The sequence below is a fragment of the Hakea prostrata genome, chromosome 9 (genome assembly GCF_041222555.1).
Source record: "Hakea prostrata isolate BN-2017 chromosome 9, UWA_Hpros_2, whole genome shotgun sequence".
NCBI classification, from domain to species: domain Eukaryota; kingdom Viridiplantae; phylum Streptophyta; class Magnoliopsida; order Proteales; family Proteaceae; genus Hakea; species Hakea prostrata.
In genome coordinates this window covers 9,068,632-9,095,048 of record NC_142608.1, presented here as the reverse complement: position 1 = coordinate 9,095,048, position 26,417 = coordinate 9,068,632, and positions in this window count along the sequence as shown.

The window sequence follows — 26,417 nt, the reverse complement described above, 5'->3', positions numbered from 1 at the left end:
GGTCAAAATGACAAAATCATTTGTCGATGTGGCAAAGCAATTTACTGATATACTCTATTGGAAAGAAGCACTTGCCTATCACCTTTGGAGTCAGCAGGTTGTGGGTTCAAGTTAAATAAGATCTATTATTGCTCTTTGTTCGTTTGAAAGTTCTTATTGTTGTATGGGGATTTGGCTTGGGGGGACGATCACTAGAGGTTGCCTAGGAGATTGAATAGAACTATCATCACTCTAATCCCTAAGAAAAAGAAATCCCAAAGGGTGAGTCATTTCAGAGCTATTACCCTCTGCACAGTCCCTTATAAAATCATTGCAAAATTCCTGGCAAATATACTCAAACCTTTTGATAAAAAGAAGTTAGTAATGAAGGGAAGGTCCCTCCTGGGGGCCTTGAGTTCTTCTGTACCCATTTAATACAGATGTGATGGAGTTAGTTGTATCAATTTTATCAGATTTTAGTGACTTGCAGAGTATATATTCTATAGACCTGTACCTCTTTATCCTTCTGTTCTATAGTATATTCTGTACAGAAAGAGTTGGGGGATACAGAATGTCCATGAGCATACAAATTCTCCTCTCATCTGATTTCAATGTATAATTTCTTCTATCATCCATTCCTTGAGATTTGATCCATCATTGTTTTGTTCATTAGGCCAAGTAATTTTGACGTGGATGCTTGTTCGCAAACTGCTGTTGAAGGCATAGTTGTTTTTTCTCATACAAAACTGCATCCCTCTTCTTAGTAGTCTTTTATAGAGCTGGTTAATGTTTTTTCCCCTGTTTTCTCCCCTCCTAAAGGTTGTAGGCCCAAAAACAAATTTGGTAATAAAAAAAACCAACGTATTCTTAACATTACAATGTTTGGGAATGAGAAAAGTAGTTATTGTATTTTCAAATGTAGTTGATTCCTGCAAACCTATAGTTTGCTAGTAATCTCTTCTCCCCTTTTTCTAATTCTGTTCATATTTTTCTCTTTTTTCTTTCTATCTTTTGTTTGCCTTAATTTTGGGAATACTCCTGCCTTCTATTGTTTGCCCTTATATTTTCTATGTATTTCTATGTATTGCTGTGTGTGTGTGAGCGCGCGCGCGCGCGTTTGCGTGTGCTAACTAATTCGCCCTAGGGATATGGGATCACAAGTCTGTTGTTAGGCCGGCTATGATTTATAGGGCAGAATGTTGGGCAATTCTTAAGTGTCATATAGAGAAGCTATGTGCAACAGAAATGAGGATGTTAAGATGTACGTGTGGGAAAATTAGGAACTATTAAGTAAGAAATGAATGTATAAGAGTTGATTGGAGCTGTCCCGATCCATGGCAAGGTCCAAGAATGTCACTTGAGTTGGTTTGGTCATGTTCAATGGAGGCCTGAGAATGTCTCAGTATGGTGATCTGATTCTGATTGGAGGAGCTTAAAGTAATGTAAGGCTAAGCAAGGATGACTTAGCCCAATTAAACCCACAAATCAAAGAATTAGCCATAACAAAATAGAAACAAAAACGAGAATACAGAATGGGGATGCGTGGATTTAACTCTCGACAGCAAGGCTTCTTCAGCCCTAGGTGTTTACCTCTCAACAACAAGGTCTTCACCCTTCTTGTCACTCAAGCAAGTGACAAAAAAATGACTCAAAGCAAAGCCTCAAGTACCAATTTCATGAATCTTTGTGGCTGAGAATACTTTCCTGTTCTAGATATTATTCTTAGCAACAAAAGAATAGAAACTTATTATAATTAAAAATTGGGATCTAGGCTTTATTATCAGCTGCATGCTTGATTGCTAAAATAGAAAATTAGAAACAAAGTATTAGAACTTAGGAAGCAAATAAAATAGAAACTAAGTGAAATCTAATGAAGTCTAAAAGTATGAAAGATCTTCACATGAGTTACTCTTGGGCCTCACAAGATTTAAAATAATATTCTTTTAAGGCCAAAAAGCACTGTCAATGTTCACGTGAGCAGTATTTTGGGTCCTTTTTGAAGACCAGCTGAGCTGATTTGACTTGGTCCAATTGTCTTGGTAAGCCAGGTTCTACATCATAAAGCGCTAGGGCAAGCCTAAAATTGACTAAGAGAGGTTGTGAGGATATGATGTGCAGTTTAGGTCTTGTAACAGGTATAACTAGAATAGAGCCTGATGGAGAGCAAGGATTTATTTTTGCATGTGGAATTCTACATTAGTATATTGGCTGCTCTTTTGTAGCTTCCATGCCTCCTGTTAGGCTCTTACTCTCATTATCTAATCTCACACTTCTAATCCCTTATGTCTTCATTTCATCATTTTTCTTACTGTCAGTCAGTTTCCCGTATTTCATTTTGCCTGGATCCAGTAGCTGTCTCCATTCATTAGGGTAAGGCTGAGTTTTTTTTTTTGGGTGGGGGAGGGGGGCTGTAGGTGTAACTAATGCATCCGCAGTTTCCAAAACCAACAAATAATTCAAAATCTTATATTTGGGATAAGTGCTGTTCCATCACTCATTGGAAGCCATCAGGCTGGAATAGTAGGCTTATGGATCATAGGGACGTTCGCCTAATTACTGTTAAGAGGTGCCACCTGCCCTTTTGTTTTATGGTTCCTAGCCTCCTGAGTAGGGCCTTTGTCCTTAATTACCCTAATCCATGCTTAAGGGTTTAGGTCCCTTTCCCTGTTCTGTTTTTCTCCATTTTGGATTATCTGATGATCTACCCACAACAGGGAAATTCTAATTATACATGACAGAACTAGAACTATTTTATCAAAGTTGTTGCAATTCCAGTGGACTATATGATTATTGTTCTGGGGAGAAACACTGATTGTCTTCAAGACCTTTGCATTTGTGAGCAAACACTCCCGTGTAAAACTAAATGACTGTATTTTGGTAATTTCAGTCATCCACTAAACTTCTTCAGGTATTACTCGAGCATTGAACGCTAAAAATACACCTTTCTTTCAGCACTAAAGCATCAGACAACTAGAACAGATTTAATATCTCTTCAAACTTCCTGTTCAAGTTCCAAGTCATGAAAACAGATATATCTAATTTAAACAGAATGAGTTTTGGTCTCTGCCTCCTCTTTATGGTTCCAAGTCAAAAACCAGATCAACTGGGAAGAAAAAAGATTAAAAGAAACTAAAAACAGAACATGAATAAGCCGCATAGTCCAATAGATGGTTTGTTTTCCTTTCAGTTCCTTCAGTGACCTCCTATTGATATATTCCATGGAAACTTGTCAAAGTAAGAACCTGCAGCAACTTCATTCTCCCCGAGCTGCCAGTAGGTCGTGAACCTGAAAAGCACAAATTCAAGTAATGTATAGCACAAACTGTTTTAGTAAATCATAATGGAAAATCTTTCACAAGAGACGTCAAAATTCAAGTATTTGAAATGAGAAATAGATTAATTCGAGGCAAATTTGGTGGTGATACACATGGGTATTCTTTAAAGGAGACTTTCATACCATAAGAGTTTTATAGCTTGATCCCATTTCTATTGATAGAGTCTCGATGTTTGGAGAAATCCAGAGCAGTCTATCAATAAGTTCTTCATAATACATAATAAATTCAGAGGTCGTCAATAGCTTCATGTGCTTTAACTCAAGCAGTGGAGGCACTGGACTTTCCCTTAACTTTTTTGGAATGATGAACCTCTCTGTCTGTAACAGAGGAAAAATCCACAAAAGAAAGATTTTATTTGAAGCAACACAAGAAAAATAAAAATGAAGTAATAATAATAATTAATAAAAAAAGAGCCAGTATTCCTATCCATACTGATGTCGTTGAATTTCTAATGGTTTGTCCATGTTTTTGAACTAGTTTGGTTAAAATATTTTAAAGTTTGATTTTGAAATGATTCACTCATTGATTCATGGACATTGATGAATCCGGACTAAATAGTCTTTCAAGTTGAGTTCTCAGTTTAAAACAAACATTCTTTTATTAGAAAGGTTGAGAAAAAATTAGTGTTATCGGGATTATGCTGTTTACAAATATACTTGGTATAAGTTTAATTAGCATATGAACTAATTTGTATCAATTATTTATTGGTTCTCCTAGAGATGCAGTCACATGACTACTAAGTAGAAATATAATATATTTATATGCAGTATTCCTATTCCATTGTGTTGAAGCTGTTGTGTGTCTTGAAAAGTGCAATTGTTTTCTCTAAACCTGATAATATGACTAAAGAGAGAGAAACAGGATTTTCACTTTCACTGTTTTTGGTTCTCAGATTCTACTAAATTGTCATACTGGGAAAATTATACATAAAAATGCTAATAGCATCCATAAGTTCCAGTACATATACAATTTTTCTTGGCTATGAAATTCATTTCAACGGAGCAAAATTTATGGACAATCATGTATTTATCCATTTTTAATCATATATATTATGATTATTATCTAGGAAATGCTATTGCATGTTTGTTTGTGATTTTTTTTATATATGTATTGCTGCAAATCATGATTTGACATATTATTGATGGACTATGAAGAGACAAAAATCAAACTGAAATCCAGTTACCAATTAGCTTTCTTCTATGTTACAAGCTTTGCAATAGCGTTACATTGTTCTAGTTTGTTTCTCTATGATTACTTTAAATGACAAACCTACAAGTAATGGAGAGTTCTAAGAGAAGAAGACAAATCAAATGCAAGGAGGAAGCAAAGAAGTTATCGAAGAATGAACTAGAAACTCAAAGGGCATGATCACGGCATTACTTGATGAGATTTTGCACATGCTCCTTTCTTTCTTAGAGGCAAAGGATGTGGCTCAAACAAGCACCTTATCAAAGAGATGGCGAAGTGTTTGGCTTTCCTACCTTGTTTTAGATTTTGATTAGACCTACTAGTCTACTTGGAAAGATTTCATAGATTATGTAAGAAATTCACTAAAGCAACACTCACAAGGTTTTCGAAGTTCAAGCTCCGCATGAAAAATTTGAACCATGGAAGATTCCGGAATGTCTTCTTGGATTCGCGCATGGATAAAATCTACAATAAAGGGCAACCTTGAAGTGTTAGATATCAACATATCAGTTGACATTCCTTTTCCAATAACCCATGTTTTATACAGAGGATGTGTTTTGTTATAGATTGCCACAGAGCATCTTCACAACAGAATCTCTTACTGTATTGAAGCTAAGGTGTTAGTTGGTGCCTTTCTAGAGTAAAACTTGCTTTGCCTGAAGACATTATCTTTGGACGAAATACATGCAGAAGAAGGGAGCATCCAAAACCTACTCTCTACTTCCCTGATAATTGAAACATTGATTTAAAAATCTTGCAGTGCTTTCATGGATTTACTTCTCAAGTTCTCAGTTGCAAACTTTAATAGTTTCGAAGTGTACTTACTTGAACAAGTTTGATATAGAAACGCCAAACCTCTAGTCCTTTTCATTGGCTCTATATGCTGATAACCCATTGGTTAACTCATTTCAAAACAAGGCAACAAGCCTAAAACCTTTATCATTGTAGTTCCTTACAATAGAAGAAGACATATTTTATGTCTTGATCCCCAAGTTGCTCCTTCTTGAGAATCTAAAAGTTGTATGCTGCGGGTTTATAAGGATACTTGAGGTCTATGCACAGAAGAAGCTTAAAATTTTGGAGGTGTTCAACTGCAAGAACCTGGTTGAACTTGATATTGATGCTCCAAACCTTACTTCGTTCATTTATACCGGCCAGATGTTGCAAATGTCTCTCATGAACACTCCTTCCTACTTCATGTGGAACTTCATTTAAAACCTTCCGCTGGTTGTTCCAATTGGTTCTCTAATTTGAGGAAGCTTCTTGGGTGGTTTGGCCATGCCAAAATACTAGCAATACACTGCAAGGCTCATAAATATAAAATCAGATAAAATTGGGATGGGGGAGATTGCCATTTAATCATTTAATCATTTAATTCTTTCAAAAGGGCTATCCTTTGAGTGGAAAGATCCCATAGTAATTTAATACCTTTTCTAGATAACATTTTCAGTACTTTCTTGGTTTTAAAAAGACTAGGGTGCATCACAAATATGAGAGAAGGTGTAATGCCAGGCATAATACTCATGGTCAAGTAGAAAGAAAAATAGAATGAAACTCAACCTTACATGTACAAGTCTATACTATGTTTGCTTTGTTTGAGTGTTTGCATCCCATTTCTCTTCTTTCCTGCATTTCTATAGGCACTTGTTTCTCTATCTTACATACCATTAGAATTGGGGAGCATTACTTTCCAATAATGCTAGCCATGAGATACAATTGGGATGTCATGTTTGTCAACATGGAATCTCATAGGGTATTCTGGAAAATAATAAAATCTAAAAGGCTAGTTTTTAACCCAAATCTTTAGAGTTCACAAGTACTCTCTTAGGCTTTATTATTTCCCAAAATATCCAGTGATATTCCATGTAAGCCCATATGACAAGGACAGCAGGAACATGGTTGCAGTCAACTTTTGTCTGCTGCGACCTAGGTTTGTGCCAATTTTTTCCCCCCAAGGATGTACCATTAAGTTCAAATAATTTTGAACTTGAAAAAGGCCGAAATTTCGAAGTTTCGGCCGAAATTTTGGTCAAAATTAGCGATTTAAAAAAATAAATAAATTTTGAACTTCAATTTTGGGCCTCATATGGACTCAAAATGATTTGGATTCTTGCATATGACCTATTTCAAGCATAATAAACACTATAGAACTACTAGTTTACCAAAAAATACCATTGAAAAAGTAAATTCAAGTATATACTATCTATGAGAAGAAGCAAAAATGTTACCAATTACAAGTCTATTATATTCCTTCTATATGCACCATATACAAATGACAATACAACTCCCATGATGTTTGCCCCATATAGTCGACGTACAACTTTGTACGTGGCTTCATCCACATGCCTAAGATTTCCTGATGGTGGGAAGTTTTGAATCTCCGGATAAAGAATTGGCTCAATTGCATATGGAAAGGCTAGTGGTGGCTGTGATATAGAGTGGAAGATTTGCTCAACGAATGATTAGCATAAGGTCCATATTGACAATAAGGTTCCAGTGGCTGACTCCGATAGGTGACAATGGGAGGGACACCATAAGCTCCATAACCATAAGGCTCCACTGGTGGCTGACCCTGAGTTTGATAGCCAGGAGGGACACTATAAGGTCCATAACCATAAGCTCCATAAGTCAACCCAGTAGAACCAATACTCTCCACAACAGTATTATATGAGGACTCTGTAGGTCTATGCCATCCGGATCCTCTAGAGGTGGAGTCTCTGGAATCATGTATGCTCATCAATCTCATAGATCCCACCAAGCTCTCCGCATTAGATGGATGGTAGGACCCATATGATGGCATGTCCTCCTTGCTACAGTCGTGTTGTCTCCCCTTCCCCTTCCTCGAATATGTAGAGGAAACATTTTTGCCTCGAGATGCAGCTCCAGTATGGTCTGAATCTTGTGACGCGTGGGTGAACTGACTCTTGCCTATGAATCTCGGTGGTCGTCCTCCCCCCTAACTCTAATGTACTAGTGGTGGTGGTATGTCCCTTGGATGAGCAGAATCCTGATCATGAGGTCCAACACCCTCCTCATCCCCTCCATCATCATCACCATCACCATCGTCGTCATTGCCGGAGGCCTAAGTCGCATCATCTTCAATGTTTGGCCAGACAATCAAATCCTCACTTTGGGTGGATGCACTAGGGTATGGCACGAAGGGACGGGCGGGCGCTGCATGTGCACTCCCCTCCTGGGCCATGAAGTCTTCCACATCATCCCCCATCTTCTCTGCGTTTAGTCTACTAGGATAACCTCCCTCCTCATCCAGCAATGGCTCTCCAGTGTCCCTGATCCAGTCAATTATTAGGTTATCATCATCATCCATCTTAGATATGTTGGCCAACTCGATATTGTTACTCTCTCTTGTCCATCCCCTGTCTAATATGATCCTCCCTTAGTCTCATATTATAGTGTAAGTAGACAAAGTTGTCTAGATGTTTCACACCCAATCGGTTGTGCCTCTTTGAGTGGATGAGGTTGAAAGTGTTCCAATTTCGCTCACAACCAATGGCAGAACATGTCTGGGAGAACACTTTGCTTGCAATCCTACTCAAATGGGGTGAATCACGTCCAAATTGCAACCACCATTCAGCTGCAACAAACATAGACTCCAAGTCATTTTAATAGTTATATAATTAAGTTAAAGATAGAATATAATAATTAAGTATATAATGAATGAACTTACCCCCGGGGGGGGGGCCCAACCCCGAGAGGCCGGGGAGGGAAGGGCGGGGGGGGGGGGGGGGAAAAAAAAAAAAAAAAAAAAAAAAAAAAAAAAAAAAAAAAAAGGGGTTAATTATTTTTTTTTTTTTTTTTAGGAGTCTAATAAGAGTTTGTATAGGAATTAAATTAGAGTTTGCATTCATGTAAACTTCTATTCCTTGTAATAGTCTACTTTCTACTTTATTATAAATAAAGGGCTTGAGATCATGGATCAATAAGCCATTCTCCCACAATTGTTTCTTTCAACATGGCATCAGAGCCTAAGTTCGATTAGGATCTTTTTTTTCTCTACAAAACCCCATCGCAGATTTTCTCCAATCATTGCAGAATTTTCTGCAACGGTCGCTGGAATTTTCTGCAACCAAATTTTCTGCAACCATCATAGAAATTCTTTTTTTCTGTAACCTATCGCTTCGATTAGGGAAGCAACCCACCTTCTTCTTCTTCTGAATTTATTTTCTAACCCATCGCCAATCTTCAATTCTACTGCTGGCAGTTTTTCAGTAACGTCTCGATTTGACAAATAAAAACAGAAAACAGAGGAAAGAAGAAGAGAAGAAGAAATCAGCAACTTCCGCGCTTCGCAACGCGCAAAAGCTTGACTTCGAGATCCTGCAACTACCTTGCTTCTACAACTTCAATTAGTGAGTTATTTCTTCGATTTTTTTTTCTCTTGTTCTTCGTCTGGAAGAGCCAATCATGAAGACCTGACTCTGCTCATACACCTGCTGGTTTTTTAGTTTCGATTAGCCCAACAGAAAAATAAATACGATGGTTGAGGGCTTTAATTTGTAAATTTACATTCTTCTAGGGATATTTCTGTAAATCTGCATATTTTTAGGGATCTATTTGCAAATTTTCAGGGACATAATTATAAATTTGCATAATTCCAGGGGTCTATTTGTAAATTCAAATAGTTCTAGGACCTATTTGTAAATTCAAATAGTTTTAGGGACTTATTTGTAATTTCAGTTTTCTGGTCATAATTAGAATTAGAATCAGAATCAGGATTCAGAATCAAGAATCAGATTCAGAATCAGAGTCAGAAGAAAAGAAAAGAAAAAAAGGGGGAAAGCAGAATTGGCTCATATCATCTCATTACCCAGACTTGTCATTACTTAGACTTGTTTGGGTTGTTCGGCTATTGCATTCTGCAACGTTTTAGTTTTTTCAGAAGGGGTGAAGACTGAAGAACTGCAGACAATTCTTTCAACATGGCAGCCATCAATGATACTACTGCTCCCACTGGATCCGAATATTTTCCCATTCTTCATTCTCTTTCGGTAAGATTTGACGGCACAAATTACTTGATCTGGTCTCAATCTGCTTACCTGACTATTGCTGGAAGAGGACTAGTTGGATACATTACGGGCACTACTATCAAACCCACTACCGCAGGTGTTTTACAGGATAAATGGATATCAAACGACTCTCTTATTATGTCATTCCTTTTGAATTCCATGCATCCAAATATTGCCCGGGGTTACCTATTACTTGATACTGCAGCCCAAATCGGAAGGCTACTACTTGAAACATATGGACAGTTGGGGAATGATGCACAAGTTTATGAGCTACGAAAGAAGCTTCATGAGACTACCCAAAAGGAACTAATTGTGGCCCACTATTATGCTGAGTTGCGATCTCTTTGGCAAGAGTTGGATCATTATGGGGATTATCACCCCACTAATCCAGATGATGTGGCGACATATAAGAAGTACATTGATAAGATTCGAGTATATGACTTCTTGGCAGGTTTGAACGTGGAGTACGATCAGATCAGAGTACAAGTCTTAAGTCGTTCTCCCTTTCCTACACTAGAACAGTCTTATGGTCTTGTTCAGTGTGAGGAAAGTCATCGATTAGTCATGCTTCATACTCCTATTATGGAGAAATCAGCTTTACAGTCTGTTCGCACTAAATCTGATCTGGCTAAGGAGATTGTTAAGTGTGAGCACTGTCACAAACCATATCATACCAAGGAAAATTGTTGGAAACTGCATGGGAAGCCTGCTGATTTTGAGCAAAAACGAGCACAAAGACAGGGAAAACAAAAGGCTAATCTTTCTGAGACAGTTTCCACCACACCCTCTGCAGACGTTGGTTTTTCGCAGGAGGAGTTCGCTACTCTGCGACGTATTATGCAATCTTCTACTGCCGGTACAGCCTCGACCACTGCTTCCTCTACTACCCCTACCAACTCCTACCTAGGTACTTCAGGATCTGGGGAAGGAGATTGGTCGTGGTAAATGGACTTTATTTGCTCGAGCCGATTGGAGGATCTACTTCTGCTTTGACTACATCTTCTAATCCGATCCATTCGGTAATATCAGACCTTCATTAGTGGCACCGTAGGCTCAGTCAACCCCCTTTCAAATTTTGTCATTTTCTCTGGATTTGTTTTCCTGATACTTTTATCTTACCATTATAATTTCTTCCTCTTCAAGTTTCCCCATTGGAATTTCCTTTGTTATTATCTTCCCACGTGTAACGCTACACGTGAGGGGGAGATTGAAGATGTCTACAATTCAAAGCCTTTCATGTAGACTTCCTTATGCAGAATTTGATCTTTGTTACCTTTGAAAGTTTGTCCCTTACCTTCGCAATCTTCTACTCCTTTGAAAGTTTGTCCCTTACCTTCGCAATCTTCCACTTTGGAGATCTAACATTGCTATAGATCTATCTTTTTGATTGTGCAGAACTTGATCTCTGTTAACCCTGGAGATTTGCCCCTTAACTTGACATCTTCCCTTCAGAGATCTAACCTTGCAAAAGACTTGTCGTTTGACCTTTGCAGAACTTGATCTCTATTACCTTTGGAGATTGTCACTTATCTTGACAAATTTTCCCCTACCTTTGGAGATTGCCCCTTGGCAAACTTTCCGTTTAAAGATCTAACATTGCTACAAATCAAAACTTTCACTTTGGCTGTTTTACCCTAGCTATTGTTACCCCAAAAATATATTTTCCCTGAGATTTGTGCAGAAATTTAGTCTTCTCAACATTTGAAGATTCTACTTCTTTACTTGGGCGTTCTTCCTTGGAGACATAAAGTTGCAGTAAAGATGAGGACAAATCAAATGGAAGTCTATAAGGCAGACATAATCTATAAGTTTGAAGATTAAATTGCTGATGTTTACCTAGACAGATGTTTTATACTTTTTTGGTCAAGTTGGACATGTGTGATATCCATGCCTCAACTTGAGGGGGAGTGTTGGATTCTATTAGGAGTCCAATAAGAGTTTGTATAGGAATTAAATTAGAGTTTGCATTCATGTAAACTTCTATTCCTTGTAATAGTCTACTTTCCACTTTATTATAAATAAAGGGCTTGAGATCATGGATCAATAAGCCATTCTCCCACAATTGTTTCTTTCAACAATAACTTAGTATAAAACTATGGATTGTGTTTAAAAAAACACTATCCCACCTTTTAAAGGGGGTTTGTTTTTTTTTTTGGGGGGGTCTACTTCTCCTCCCCTTATAGTTTGGACGGCATCCATCAAATCTTACCCTCATCCCAAGCTTGTCCTTATAATGGTACTTGGGATTTAAATAGTATGTTGTGTAAGAACAAGAAAAAATAATAGGGAATAGTAAGTACTTAAATACTTAATAGTTTGATAACATAATCAAAATTTAAATTGAATCCTAGATTTATCAACTCATCAGCCTTATATAATGGATGCTGCAACATAGACTCCCATTTAACTTGGATGATGTTGAGGACTTTCTTGTTCCTTGTGTGGGTAGACCGAGCAACTTGCTGCTTCATCCTATCTACTGCAGTCCATATGTGTGGTAAAGTAGGTCTTCTTTGCTGATCTACCATCCTCAATACATATACTCAAGGAACTATATATCGCCAAAATTCGGCGATATTATATGCAAGATATCGCCGATTTCTTGGCGATATATCGCGATATATCGAAAAAATCGATATTATATTATTATTATTTTGCGATTTTTATGTTATTTCTTGCATTTTTAGATGATTTCTCTCGCGATTCTATCCCAATCTTACCAATTCTATCCCAATGATTCAAGACTCAAAAGTTAATGTACTAAATATAATTAGGAAGAGAATCTACATAGAATAATTTATAGGTAGGAAGACATTTTTTAGCAAAATCTTCAAGATTAATGAGCAATCTTACCAACTATATTCTAGTGATTTAGTCCTCAAAAGTCAACATGCCAAATGTGGTTAGGGAAGAGTATATACATGAAATAATTTATGAAAACAATTTAAATTGTGAAGGAATTTTGTAATAGAATCGTTGGTTAATCATTCCAATTATGTTTGAATAATTTAGGCCTTAGAAGGTAACATGTTAAATGAGGCTAGGCAAGAGATTTAAATGGAAACATTTATAGGCAATAATTTAAATTTACCACATATTTGCATCAAATTAGGATATAGCATAAAATTTACCAAAATTATTGACCAAAATAGCCCTGAAACAGGGGGCGATTTTTTTTTGAATTGAGGGGTGAAATATCGCCGAAATCTCGGCGATATTTCGCCAGTTCGCCCGGTTTGCGGGTAGCGAACCGGGCGAACTTTCATTCCTTGCATACACCATAGGCTCAAGCATCTTCACCACTATCCTCATATCCAGAAACTCTCATCGAGTATGGTCAACTGTGCTCTTCTTCCTCCTAAGGATGAAGAACCCTCCCAGTTAAACCACTGCTGTAATGCAAACAAGCTCCTAAAGCCAATCTTCCTACTCTCAAAGCTTTGCAGTGCTATCCAATTAGTAGCAAATCTGGTTATGCCTAGCCTCACTAAGTCACCTTGACACTTGTCCCTCATCATCTTTAATGCATATGTGTGGTTATAGATGAAGGTGCTAAGTTGTCAGGCTTGCTCCACAGTCTTCTTCACAAGCTTGACCTTTCCGATGTCCTTTAGCATTAAGTCAATGCAGTGAGCAACACTTGGAGTCCAAAAAGAGCCTATATCTATCCATCCATCAAGGCATCAATACAAAGTTATAAAGTGTACATGTAATGTAAATATATGTATTTAAAAATGAAAATTAGTACTAGAAGTAGAAGCATGTTTTGGTACCTTGGTTCCCCTACATCTTCAACTCAGCTTGCTTGTAGTTGGAGCCATTATCAATCACAATTTGGATCACATTCTCCACTCCAACCTCCTTCACCACTTGCTTTAATAATTTATAATGTATTTTGCATCCTTCTTCTCACTGAATGCATCGACTGACTTGAGGAACACTGTCCCCCATCACAATTCAACATAAAGTTGATAATGGACTGTCTAGTGGGACTAGTGCCATCATAGTCACTCCATAATAAGCCCACATAGGCTTTAATCCATTAATATACTCATTTAACTCCTTATGCTTAGGCAAATAGACATTATATATCTCATATGGAGTGGGTCCCTGTACACCACTCCCAACCTTGCCTATCTCCTCAATTAAATCCCTATAGTAGGGCCCTTAGGCTATGTGTGCTGGAATATTATAGTAATAATCCCATTTGGAGAAAGCCATCTCTATTTTCTCCTTCACTCCCCCATAAGTGCTTCAACTTTCTCTGCTTTTGCTCAGGCCTCCTAAATAGGGCCGGATCATTGCGAAGAATATCCAGATCCGGATCTGTAGGATATGCTGATGAAGCTCGTCCCCTTGTTAGGGCTCGTGGGATAGGAACCTCTTGCCTCACACTCTAACTCCTCCTTATAGGGACTTGGGAGCTGCCTGTGCCTCCCATACTTGCTGGCTCTCTAGAGGACCCACAACCCATAGACCTCTGTTGCCTCTTCATGTCATCAACCCTCAGTTGCTCCCTACTCATCATCATTGCCTTCCTGATCTGTTCAGCCTCTGGATCAGGGTCACATCCATACTCTCCTGGCTCCTGTAGATCATAATCCTCAGGCTCTCGAAGGTCACCTAGGCATGCATCCTAAACTCCTCCCTCTGTGTTCTCTTCTCTTTCCTCTTTTGTTTTCCCCCCATTCAAGTATGAGACTATTGCCTTCTTGACCTTTGAGGGCACCTTTTGGCACCCTACTACATTCCTATTTCCACCAGCTAGATACACCTTCAGTGTAGTCTTCCCTATTTGTTTCTTGTAGTAATTACACTCGCTCTTCCTCCTATTAGCTGTCAGTGGCCTCCCGTGTTGCCAAGCTATGTCTGACATCTTTGAAAGAGTGTCTGATACAAGAAATACACACTAAGTATCTTGAAAAGCTCCATAACATGCTCCAAAAATTACATACATGCTTCTAATAATAACCTCCTATTTTTAAATATAAAATAAAAATAATAAGTATTTTTAATATCTAAATAATTTAAAAAATGTATAAGATACGCACTAGATACGCACTAATTATCTCAAAAAGCTCCACAACATGCTTAAAAAATTGCATACATGCTTCACTAATACTCCTATTTTTAAATTTAAAACATAATTTTGTTATTTTTTTAATATTTAAATATTTTTTAAATTATTTAAGTATATATTAAATATAGTAAAAATAGATAATTAACAGAAGAAAAAAAAAATTGATTTAACACCATCACAGCAATATGGTGCCTCAACTCTCACATATATTAATTTGAAGCTCATACATATACTATACATATCCATTTTTAGCAATATATATAATTTACAAAATAATTTTTAATAACAGAAAAGAAAAAAAATAGTAGGAAGAACCAAAAGTTAATTTTGACACTACAAATTCATAGATCAACACTCTAAAGTAAACATACTTAAATTTGGAAGCAATCCAAGAAGATTTAAGGCACAAACAAAACAAAAATAAAAAAAATGTGGAAGTTGGTTACTCACCTTGCAAGATTTGAGAAAATGCACAAATGGAGGATCAAATCTAGTGTTTGAATGAAATGGAGTTTTAGAAATTAGGTGAAAAGAGGGATGAAAGCAAGAGAAATCAAAATAAAATTGAAAAAGGGGTCGAAACCTAAGAGGCGATACGGGCGAAAAGGGTAAAAAATGACGGAATGTTGAAATTCTGATCGAAAAGATGCATTTTTATAACCTGGCCTGTATCGTTTCGGTGCGATACGAAACAATACAAAATTTCTTGTTGTATCGACTAAAATTTCGTATCGTTTCAGTTGATACAAACGCTTTCGCATGTCTGACCTTGTGTCTTGTTTCATTTTTAAAAAATGCAGACCTTGTGTCTCAGATTTTCTTCTATGAGTTCAATAATTTTGCTCTTAGCAATTTCATATAACAAGACTCTCCATGTTGGATTTGCCTAGCCACTTATATAAAAGAGATTCATTAACATCATGCAACCACCTAATAACAAGATCTCCTTTCAAGATGCATTGTTTATGTGGCTAAGAAACTTATTGATATGATCTACTGGAAAGAAGCCCTTAAACTTTTCTTAACTTTTTATCAACCGTAAGCATGGTAAGCACTAATTACGTGTTTTTTTTTTAGCATAAACATCATTTAATGTCAATTTACAAGGTAATTTACAACCTACAACTACAAAATTTAAAGAAAAGTACATGAGAGACAAAAATGATTGAATTCTACAAATTAAGATTGTTGGTTGGTTCGGTTTATTTGTGGGTTGGTTTAATTATAAGTTGTGGTTCAAGTTATTATTATTCAATTGTTTAGTGAGAGTAATTATGTAACTTTGTTATAGTGGAGCTTTACATCATATACTCCAGCTTGAGGCGGATTGTTAACTTTGTTATGGTGGATGTCCAACATCAAGTGAACACCCCAGTTGAAGACATGTAGACTAACTTGTACTGGCTATGTCTTCTCCTCCGTCTCCAGAAGCCAACCCTTCATCTCCAACCCCCATCGCACCCCCGCCGCTCACCAATGACCCTCCTCCCCCCTCAAAACCTTGGAATACCCTCTTCTCCAAGCAATCCACCCCTACTGAAACTCTAAATCTCACTTCGTCCCACCGAAAATCTTAAACTCTACCCCGACAGCCCACTGCCCTTCTTCCTCCATTGCCTCCGGCATCCTCTGGTGGAAATCAGCAATCATTGGCCAATTTCTTGGCCCTGTCCCCCCCCCCCAGTATCCTAATAACCTCTCTTGCTAAACAATGGAAAGTTGAAGGTCTCATGGAGACTTACTTATCTGTTAGAATCTGGTGTTTTTCTGTTCAATTTCTCCTCTCAAGATTGTCACGCTCGTGTCTTAGAAGGTTCGCCCTGGTTTGTTGGAAAGTCCCAAATCTTCACCAAACCTTGGTCTCCTTCCTCGCCTTTCCGCAGGGTCGACTTCAACACCATTCCCCTGTGGATCAATGTTCTTGGCCTCCCTCTTGAGTTATGGAACTGTGATTGCCTTAGTCGCATTGGCTCTGCAATTGGAAAACATCTGTGCACTGACTCTCGTACTCTCGCGATGGAAAAGTTATCTTATGCTCGTTTGTGTGTGGATTTCTTTGCTGATAACACTCTCCCTTCGGCGAGCTCCATTGTAGACGTCTTTGGATTGAAGTATGATCAAATAATTGTTTATGACTGGGTTCCCCTTCATTGCAAACTGTGTTCGTCATTTGGTCATGAGAAAGGAACCTATTCGTCGTCTGCTCCTGCTCGCCCCTGCAAAGACTCTTTGAAGCCTCAGTTTGAAGCCCGATCAAAAGATACTGTTAACCCCTCTAAAGACCGAATGTTCTGTGATGCTCCACTTGTTGAAGCTCCACCTCTCCGTACGATCGACACCCTTAAGAAATTAACAATTTCAATCCCTGCTACTATTGATGCTCATCTACTGCTCCTTCAAAGACTAACACTCCGCCGGTTGCAAAAACCTACCGGAGAAGAAGAAGAAACTCAAGAAAGTTATCGTCGATGTTCTGCATTACTCCATATGAAGATCAGATCCGTATTGCCTATCCCTGTTTGATTCATGAAATCTCTGAAGCTACTGTTCAGGCTGCTCCTGCTGCCATGGAAAAAAAATCGATCGAAATGGTCAAAATTTTGACCGAAATGTCTGCAAAATTTCAAATCGAAACGAAATACAAGTACAGGCACGAAATGTATCATGTATCGTATCGTATCGACGAGTCGAAGTTTGGCCCCAAACCATATCGAGCTGAAACGATACTTGCGCAGGTTATAAAGTAACCTGTTTCAAGCTCATTTTAGAGCTTACAGTGTTTTTTGACCTTTCGGTCCATATCGCCAACGAAATTTCGACCTCCATTTTTATTTCTCTTGCTTTCATTCCTTTTTACACCTAATTTCTACAACTCCATTTCCTTCAAACACTAGATTTGCTCCTCCATTGTGCATTTTCTCAAATCTTGCAATGTGAGTAACCAACTTCCTCATTTTTTGATTTTTATTTCATTTGTGCCTTAAATCATCTTAGGTTGCTTCCAAATTTATGTATGTTTACTTTAGAGTGTTGATCTAAGAATTTGTAGTGTCAAAATTAATTTATGATTCTTCCTACTATTTTTTTATTTTTCTGTTATTAAAAATTATTTAGTAAATTATGTATATTGCTAAAAATGTATATGTATAGTACATGTATAAGCTTTAAATTAATGTATGTCAGAGTTGAGACACCATATTGCTGTGATGGTGTTGAATTAATTTTTTTTTCTGTTTATTATGTAATTTTACTGTATTTAATATATATTTAAATAATTAAAAATATATATCTATTTATTAAAAAAACTAATTAATTTCTGTTTTAAATTTAAAAATAGCAGAGTATTAGTGGAAGCATGTATCCAATTTTTGGAGCATGTTGTGGATATTTTTAAGATAGTTGGTGTGTATTTTATATATTTTTAAATTATTTATATATTAAAAAAATACTTATATGGTTATATATATATTTTTTATATTTAAAAATAGGAGGTTATTATTAGAAGCATGTATGTCATTTTTGGAGCATATTGTGGAGCTTTTCAAGATACTTAGTGTGTATTTCTTATATCAGGCATTCTTTTTCAAGTTTCAAAGATGTTAGACATAGCTTGGCAACATGGGAAGCCACTGAAACCTGTTAGAAGGAAGAGCGAGTGTAATTATTGTAAGAAACAAATAGGAGGAGGTGGGGTCACTAGACTGAAAGTGCATCTAGCTGGTGGAAACAGGGATGTAGTAGGGTGCCCAAAGGTGCCCGTAGAGGTCAAGAGGGCAATTGCCTCATATATTAGTGGTGGAAAGCAAAAGAGGAAAGAGAAGAGAACACAGAGGGATGAGTTCGAGGATGTATGCTTAGATGACCTTCCAGATCCTGAGGATTATGGCATGGATGATCCAGGAGAGTGTGACCCTGATCTAGAGGCCGATCAGGTGAGGAGGGCAATGATGATGAGTAGGGAGCAACAGAGGGGTCTGGGTTGTGGGTCCTCTAGAGAGTAGGAGGCTCCTATCCCACAGGCCCCTATGAGGAGGACTCTAGAGTGTGAGGTAGGAGGCTCCTATCCCACGGGCCCCTACAAGGGGTCGAGCTTCGTCAGCACATCCCACAGATCTGAATCTTGAGATTCTTCGCAATGATCTGGCCCTATTTGCGAGGCGTGAGCATAAACAGAGAAAGTTGAAGCACTTATGGAGGAGTGTGAAGGAAAAAGTGGGGATGGCTTTCTCCAAATGGGCTTATTACCATAGTATTCTTGCACATACAGCCCAGGGGCCCCACTATAGAGATATGATTGAGGAGTTAGGCAGGGCTGGGAGTGGTGTACAGGGCCCCACTCCATATGAGATATATAATATTTGCCTAAGCATAAAGATGACTTAAATGAGTATATTAAGGGATTAAAGCTCATGTGGACTCATTATGGAGTGATTGTGATGGCTGATGGTTGGATTGGTCCCACTAGACAGTTCATCATCAATTTCATGTTGAATTGTGATGGGAGGACAGTGTTCCTCAAGTCAGTAGATGCATTCAGTGAGAAGAAGGATGCAAAATACATTTACAAATTATTAAAGGAAGTGGTGAAGGAGGTTGGAGTGGAAAATGTGATTCAAATTGTGACTGATAATGGCTTCAACTACAAAAAAGTTGGGTTGAAGATGCAGGAGAACTCCAAGTACATAAACATATAGTATTAATTTTCATTTTTAAATACATATATTTACATTACATGTACACTTTATAACTTTGTATTGATGCCTTGATGGATGGACATATATAAGCTCTTTTGGACTCCATGTGCTGCTCACTGCATTGACTTAATGTTGAAGGGCATCGGAAAGGTCAAGCTTGTGAAGAAGACCGTGGAGCAAGCCTGACATGTTAGCACCTTCATATATAACCACACCTATGCATTAAGGATGATGAGGGACAAATGTCAAGGTGAGTTAGTAAGGCCAGGCATAACCAGATTTGCTACTAATTGGATAGCACTGTAGAGCTTTGAGAGTAGGAAGACTGGCCTTAGGAGCATGTTTGCATCAAAGGAGTGGTTTAACTGGGAGGGTTCTTCATCAGTGGGAGGAAGGAGAGCACAATTGACCATATTCAATGAGACTTTCAGGCACAATGTGAGGATAGTGGTGAAGATGCTTGAGCCTGTGGTGCATGTGTTGAGGATGGTAGATCAGCAGAGAAAACCTACTCTACCACACATATTTGCTGCAGTAGAGAGGATGAAGCAGCAAATTGCTCAGCACCCACACGGCAACAAGAGAGTCCTCCAAATCAACGAACTTAGATGGCAGTCTATGTTGCAGCATCCACCGCATAAGGCTGGTGAGTTGTTAAGTCTAGTATTTAATTTAATTTTTATTTTGTTATCACACTATTATGACATTATACTACTTTTTCTTACACATCATACTATTTAAATCCCAACTACCATTACAAGGACAATCTTAGGATGAGGCAAGATTTGATGGATGCCGTCCAAACTGTAGTGGAGAAGTTTGAATCGGATTTAGCTAAACAAGCAGTTATCCTTATGGAGGTGAGATAGTGATTTGAATCATTTGATATTCACAGTTCCTGTTTTATACTAAATCATTAACCTAGTAACTAGTTATTGTTTTTTCTCTTTATATATTAGATAAAGGCTTTTAGAGATGCCACTAGGAGCTTCGGTCGTGCTGTGGCCGTATCGGGACAGGAATCCGCCCCTGCAGGGTAAGTTCATTCATTTATTTCATTATATATTTAATTATTATATTCTATCTTTAATTTAGTTATTTAAGTATTAAAATGACTTGGAGTCTATGTTTGTTGCAGCTGAGTGGTGGTTGCAATTTGGACGTGACTCACACCACTTGAGTGTGATTGCAAGCAAAGTGCTCTCCCAGACATGTTCTGCCACTGGTTGTCAGCGAAACTGGAGCACCTTTAGCCTCATTGAGTCGAAGAGGCGCAACTGATTGGGTGTGAAGCGTCTAGAGGACCTTGTCTACATACACTATAATAGAAGACTGAGAGAGGATCATATTATACAGGGGATGGACAGAGAGAGTACTAATATCGAGTTGGCCGACATATTTGAGATGGATGATGATGATAATCCAGTAGTTGATTAGATCAGGGATAGTGGAGAGCCATTGCTGGATGAGGAGGGAGGTCGTCCCAGTAGACAGATTGTAGAGGAGATGGGGGCTGATGTGGAGGACTTCATGGCCAAGGAGGGGAGGGCACGTGTAGAGCCTACCCGTTCCTTTGTGCTACACCCTAGTGCATCCATCCAGAGTGAGGATTTTATTTGTCTAGTCCGACACTGAGGATGAGGTGACTCAGGCCTCCGGCAATGATGACTATGGTGGTGATGATGGAGGGGATGAGGAGGGTGCTGGACCTCGTGATCAGGATTCAACTGATCCTAGGGACAAACCACCACCACCACCACGACGTGAGAGTCAAGGGTGGGGAGGACAACCACCGAGATTCACAGGCGAGAGTCAGTTCACCCACGCGACACATGATTCAAACCATACTGGAACTTCATCTCGAGGCCAAAATGTTTCCTCTACATATTCGACTAAGGGGAAGGGGAGACAGCACGACTGTAGCACAGAAGACACGCCATCATATGGGTCCTATCATCCACCCGATGCCGAGAGCTTGGTGGGATCTATGAGATCGATGAGCATTGATGATGCTAGAGACTCCTCCACCTCCAAAGGATCCGGATGGCATAGGCCTGCAGAGTCTTCATATGATATTGCTGTGGAGAGTATTGGTTCTACCGAGTCGACTTATGGTTATGGACCATATGGTGTCACTGTCCCTCTTGGCTATCAGATTCAAGGTTAGGCCAGTCAGCCACTAGTGGAGCCTTATGGTTATGGAGCAGCCTATGGAGCTTATGGTGTCCCTCCCACTATCACCTATCGGAGTCAGCCACTGGGACCTTATCAATATGGACCTTATCCTTCTTCTGAGAGCCAGTGTGCTCTTTCATTTGTTGAGCAGATCTTCCACACTATTCCACAGCCACAAGGCCCACCACCACCAGTTCCTTGTTTGGAGATTCACAACTTCCCACCATCAAGAAATCTTATGCATGTGGATGAGGCCATGTACAGAGATGCAGTTGTTGACTACGTCCAAAACTATATGGGGCGAACATCATGGGAGTTGTATTGTCATTTGTATGGGGTGTAGACGGAAAAGGGAGACACTGAATAGAATAGACTTGTAAGTTGTAACGTTCTCGCTTCTTCTCTTATGTACTATATACTTGGAAAGTTGGATGTTACATTTTCAGTGGTTTTTTTAGTAAACTTGTAGTTCTATAGTGTTTATTATGCTTGAAATCGGTAGTATGCAAGAATCCAAATCAATTTGAGTGCATATGAGGCCCGAAATTGAGGTTCCAATAGTCAGATAAAAAATGTCTAGTTTCGGTCAAAATTTCCATTTCGATCGAAATTTTTTCCTTTCCTACTGCACATCGTTCAATCGATTCGACGCCTACTACCAACATTGATGATAGTATGTTGCTTACTGCTCGATCACAGGCTATACCGCTATACCACTTATTACTGGAAAAGTTGTTCTTAACCTTACCTCTCACTAAACTGGTAGCCAATCACCGGCTCCTCCCATTGCTTTCTTCGCCATGAACCTCGCTCACCCACACTCCACCGCCTTTCTCTTGCAAACCCCTATGAATGAAAACTCTATCTCCCCTTTACCCCCTTTATCCAATCCCACTAAATCTCCCTTGTCACTGGCGGCCCAACCCATTACCCTTAAAAGCCCAACCAAATAAAATCCCAATCCCAATCTTCTATTTTGGGCCCATTTCTCCTCTCTTTCCCCAAGCCCACTGTTTTTTATCCTTCCACCTCTTCAGTCTGTGGGCCCTTATTTGAACCTCGTTTTTTGCCCTTAAAACCCACCACTACTAACCCACAATTGGAAGCCCACTCCATATCCCAAACCCATTCGCCTACTCCCATTCCCACTAGCCCTTTACCACATCATGATCAACTTTTAACCCATTACCCTTCCACCACCCAACCCATCCCCACTAACCCCCATTTCTGCCCGCCCAACTCTCTCTCTCTCTCATAAACCTCACCCCTTGCCCATCCCCATAAGCCTATTGCCACTCCTGAATCACCATCCCCTTCATCCATCTCCACCATTGACCCCGACCTCTTTGAAACTTGTTCCCCCTTTAGCTCCCCCCTGTGTTTATCTGGAATGTTAAGGGTCTAAATTCCCTTGCAAAGCAAACTGAGGTGAGAAATATCATCAAAACCACTAAAGTTTCTCTTTGTGCTCTCATAGAAACCCGTGTCCAAATGGATAATGCCCATTGGATTGCCCAATCTCTCTCCCCCTCTTGGTCCTTTCTCTCTAACTCCTCGGCCTCTTCCTATGGTTGTACTTGGATTCTTTGGGACCCCTCTAAATTCCATATTTCCCTCCTGAATTCTTCCCCCTAACTCATGCACCTTATCATCTCTACCCGCCAACTCTCCCCCCTTTCTCCTCACCATCATTTATGGTTTCAATCGTGCCTCCGACTGCTCTAGCCTTTGGGAGGATATCCGGTCCATCTCTTCCACCACCGCTAATCTCCCTTGGGGTCTCGGAGGGGACTTCAATATTATCCGATTCTCTCATAAACGTGTGGGTGGTACCCCTTCGGACTCCAATGCAATTGATGATTTCAACTCTTGTATCGAAGACTTTGGTATCTCCGACCTTCGTTGGTCTGGCTGTTCCCTTACTTGGCACAAGCGTCGTTCCGGTCCTATTAGAATTGCTCCCAAGCTTGATCGTTTCCTCTCGAATGCCTTTTGGCTTTCTTCTTTTCCAGCATCTCATGCCTTTTTACCTCACTCGGCTCTCTCAAATCATTCGCCCTATCTCATCAATCTCCTCCCCCCCTCCTCCCCTAAGCCTTTCAAATTCTTTGATATGTGAACTTCGAACCCTTCTTTTATCTCCATTGTCAAAGAAGCTTGGTCAAAGCCTGTTCATTGTCATTCCCTTCCCCTCATCACCTTTGCCCGCAAGCTTCGCAACACCAAGGAAGCCCTCCGCTCCTGGAACTCTTCCTCTTTTGGCAATATCTCCGCTCGTGTCTACTCTTGTGGCTTAGACCTCCAAAGTACCCAGTTCTTCCTCCAAAGCGATCCTTCTAACCCCTCCTTTGCTGATCAGGAAAAAGCTCTCTCCTCTGATCTCTCCTCCCTCCTCTCCCTTAAGGAAAATTTCCTCCATGAGAAAGCTAGAATTAAATGTCTTGAGCTTGGGGACTCCAACACTGCCTATTTCCATCGATCCCTTAAAGCCTGCAACAATTTAAACTCTATTCCTTCCCTTCTCACTTTAATGGCACTTGGATCTCCGACCCTCCTAGTATCAAGGTTAAGGTTTCCTTTTCTTTTCCAATCTCCTCTCCCTCACTCCCCTCTCCCTCCCAATCTTCTCGATAAGTTCATTGACCCTTCCTCTCTCTCCGCCCTTTGTGCTATCCCCTCTCCTGAAGAAATCCTTAGTGCTATTCGATCCCACAAAACCAACCCCGCTGTTGGTCCAGATGGTTTTTTAGTATGGGTTTCTTCTTTGCCATTTGGGACTTTATTAAGCACAACCTTGTCCATGCCGTCCGTAGTTTTTTCTTTAACCCTTCCCAACTTTCTCCCATTAATCAAGCCCTTATTTGTTGCATTCCCAAAAGGCAAGGTGTCTCCTCCGTCTTCGATTTTCGCCCTATCTCTCTCTGTAACCTCCTCTACAAATTCATCTCTAAAGTCTTAGTGAATAGGCTCAAAAGGTTATGCCTTCTCTTATGAGCTCAAATCAATCCGCTTTTTTCTCTGGTTCTAGCATTGCAGACAATATCCTCCTTTGTGTGGAAATCGTTTTGGATTTGATAGATCTTCCCATTCTCTGGCCACCCTTCTCAAGGTTGATCCATAAGGCCTTTGACTCTATTCGTTCGGACTTTTATCAATAATGTTCTCTCCTTCATGGGCTTCCCTCCTCCCTTCATCCATTGGATCGAGATTTGTATCTCCACCTCTTGTTTCTCCATTATCACTAATGGGTCCCCGGTCGGATTCTTTTCTTTTTCTGTTGGCATCTGCCAAGGCTGCCCTCTCTCCCCTTACCTCTTTTCGTTGGCTTTGGAGGCTCTCTCTCGCATTCTTTAGACCAATACTGATAAGCTCCTCATCTCTCCCATTCCCAAATGTAAATCCCTAAATCTTACCCATCTCGCATTTGCTGATGATCTTATGACCTTCTCAAAAGTTGATCACTTGTCCATCTCCATCCTATCGACCCTATCCCTTTTCTAATCTCTCTTGGGGCTCTGGGTTAACCTCGATAAATCTACCCACTTTCTCTCGAGTGTCTCTGACCATTTGCGAGCCTCCCTTCTCTAGCTTTTGGGGTTCAAGCCCAGCTCCTTTCCCATCACCTACCTTGGCCTTCCTCTCATTCCAAGTAGACTCACCCGACATCATTGCCTCCCCATGCTTGATCATATCTGTAAGAAGCTTCAACTTTGGAAAGGCAAGCTCCTCTCCTTTGCCGATAGAGTGGTGCTCATCCGCTCTATCCTTCAATCCTCCTATCTCTACTGGTGTGGTATCTTTTCTATTATGAAATCCATGCTATAGAGTCCCTTTTGTCCGTTTTCCTTTGGAAAGGGGTGAAGCCTCACGCTTCATCTACTTTGTGGGTTGGTCGACCATCTGTCGTCCTACCTCTGAAGGCGGCCTTAGCATTCGCCGGATCTCTGATGTTAATATGACCTGCCTTCTTAGGCTTATCTAAAAAATTGCTTCAAAGCATAACTCCATCTAGGTCAACTGGGTTTACTCTCACCTTCTTCGATCTGACTCCATCTAGACGGCCCTTTCGAGATCTTCGAACATATTCGAGGGTTCAATGTGACTATTGTCACTTTGGCCAACACACAAGATGAGACTTTACCACCGTGGAGCGGCTTTTTGCAAAAAGATGAGGGGGGGCCCTATGCCCTCCAACCCTTTATAGGTCTGGAGGAAAATTCTCTTATTGAGCCCCTGCGCTCTCTCCGTTATCTCAATCTCTGTCTCCAATGGCTCCTCCACATCCTTTTAGCTCGACCCTTGGCATCTGATGGGCATTCTCTTTTCCCTTTTTGGCCCTCGCTTTGTTTATGACACTTGCATTCCCAAATCACTCCCTTGTCCGCCTTTATTTCTGATGGTTCTTGAACCCCCACTCCCCTCCCAATTCTCACACAGGTTTTGGACTCCCCCCCCCCCACCCTCTAGACCTCCCGGTGACATTACCATTTGGCTCCCATCACCTACCAAAACCTTCTCCACCTCTTCGGCTTGGAACCTCCTCCGCGACCACAACCCCAACCCAGGCCCCCTAGTTTGGTTCAAATGGCACATCCCCCGTCATTCCCTTACCCTTTGGAGAGCTCTTAACCTTGCCCTCCCCACCCAATCCTTCCCCATTGGCTGCCATATCCCTAGTAGCCCAAACTACATTCTTTGTTGGAATGGCTTGGAAGACATTGACCACCTTTTCTTTTCTTGCCCTTTCTCAAGATCTATCTGGGAAAACGCCCTATCTTCCATTTAGCCCTGTATGAGGCGTTCTTTTGGCTTTGCTAGTGTTTGGTCTTGGATTCTGAGAAACTTTTCCGGTTCTTCCATCTATGATCGGGTTGGTAAGCTCGTGTTTTGTGCCACTATACACCATCTTTGGTGGGAGCATAACCTTCGTAGATGGACT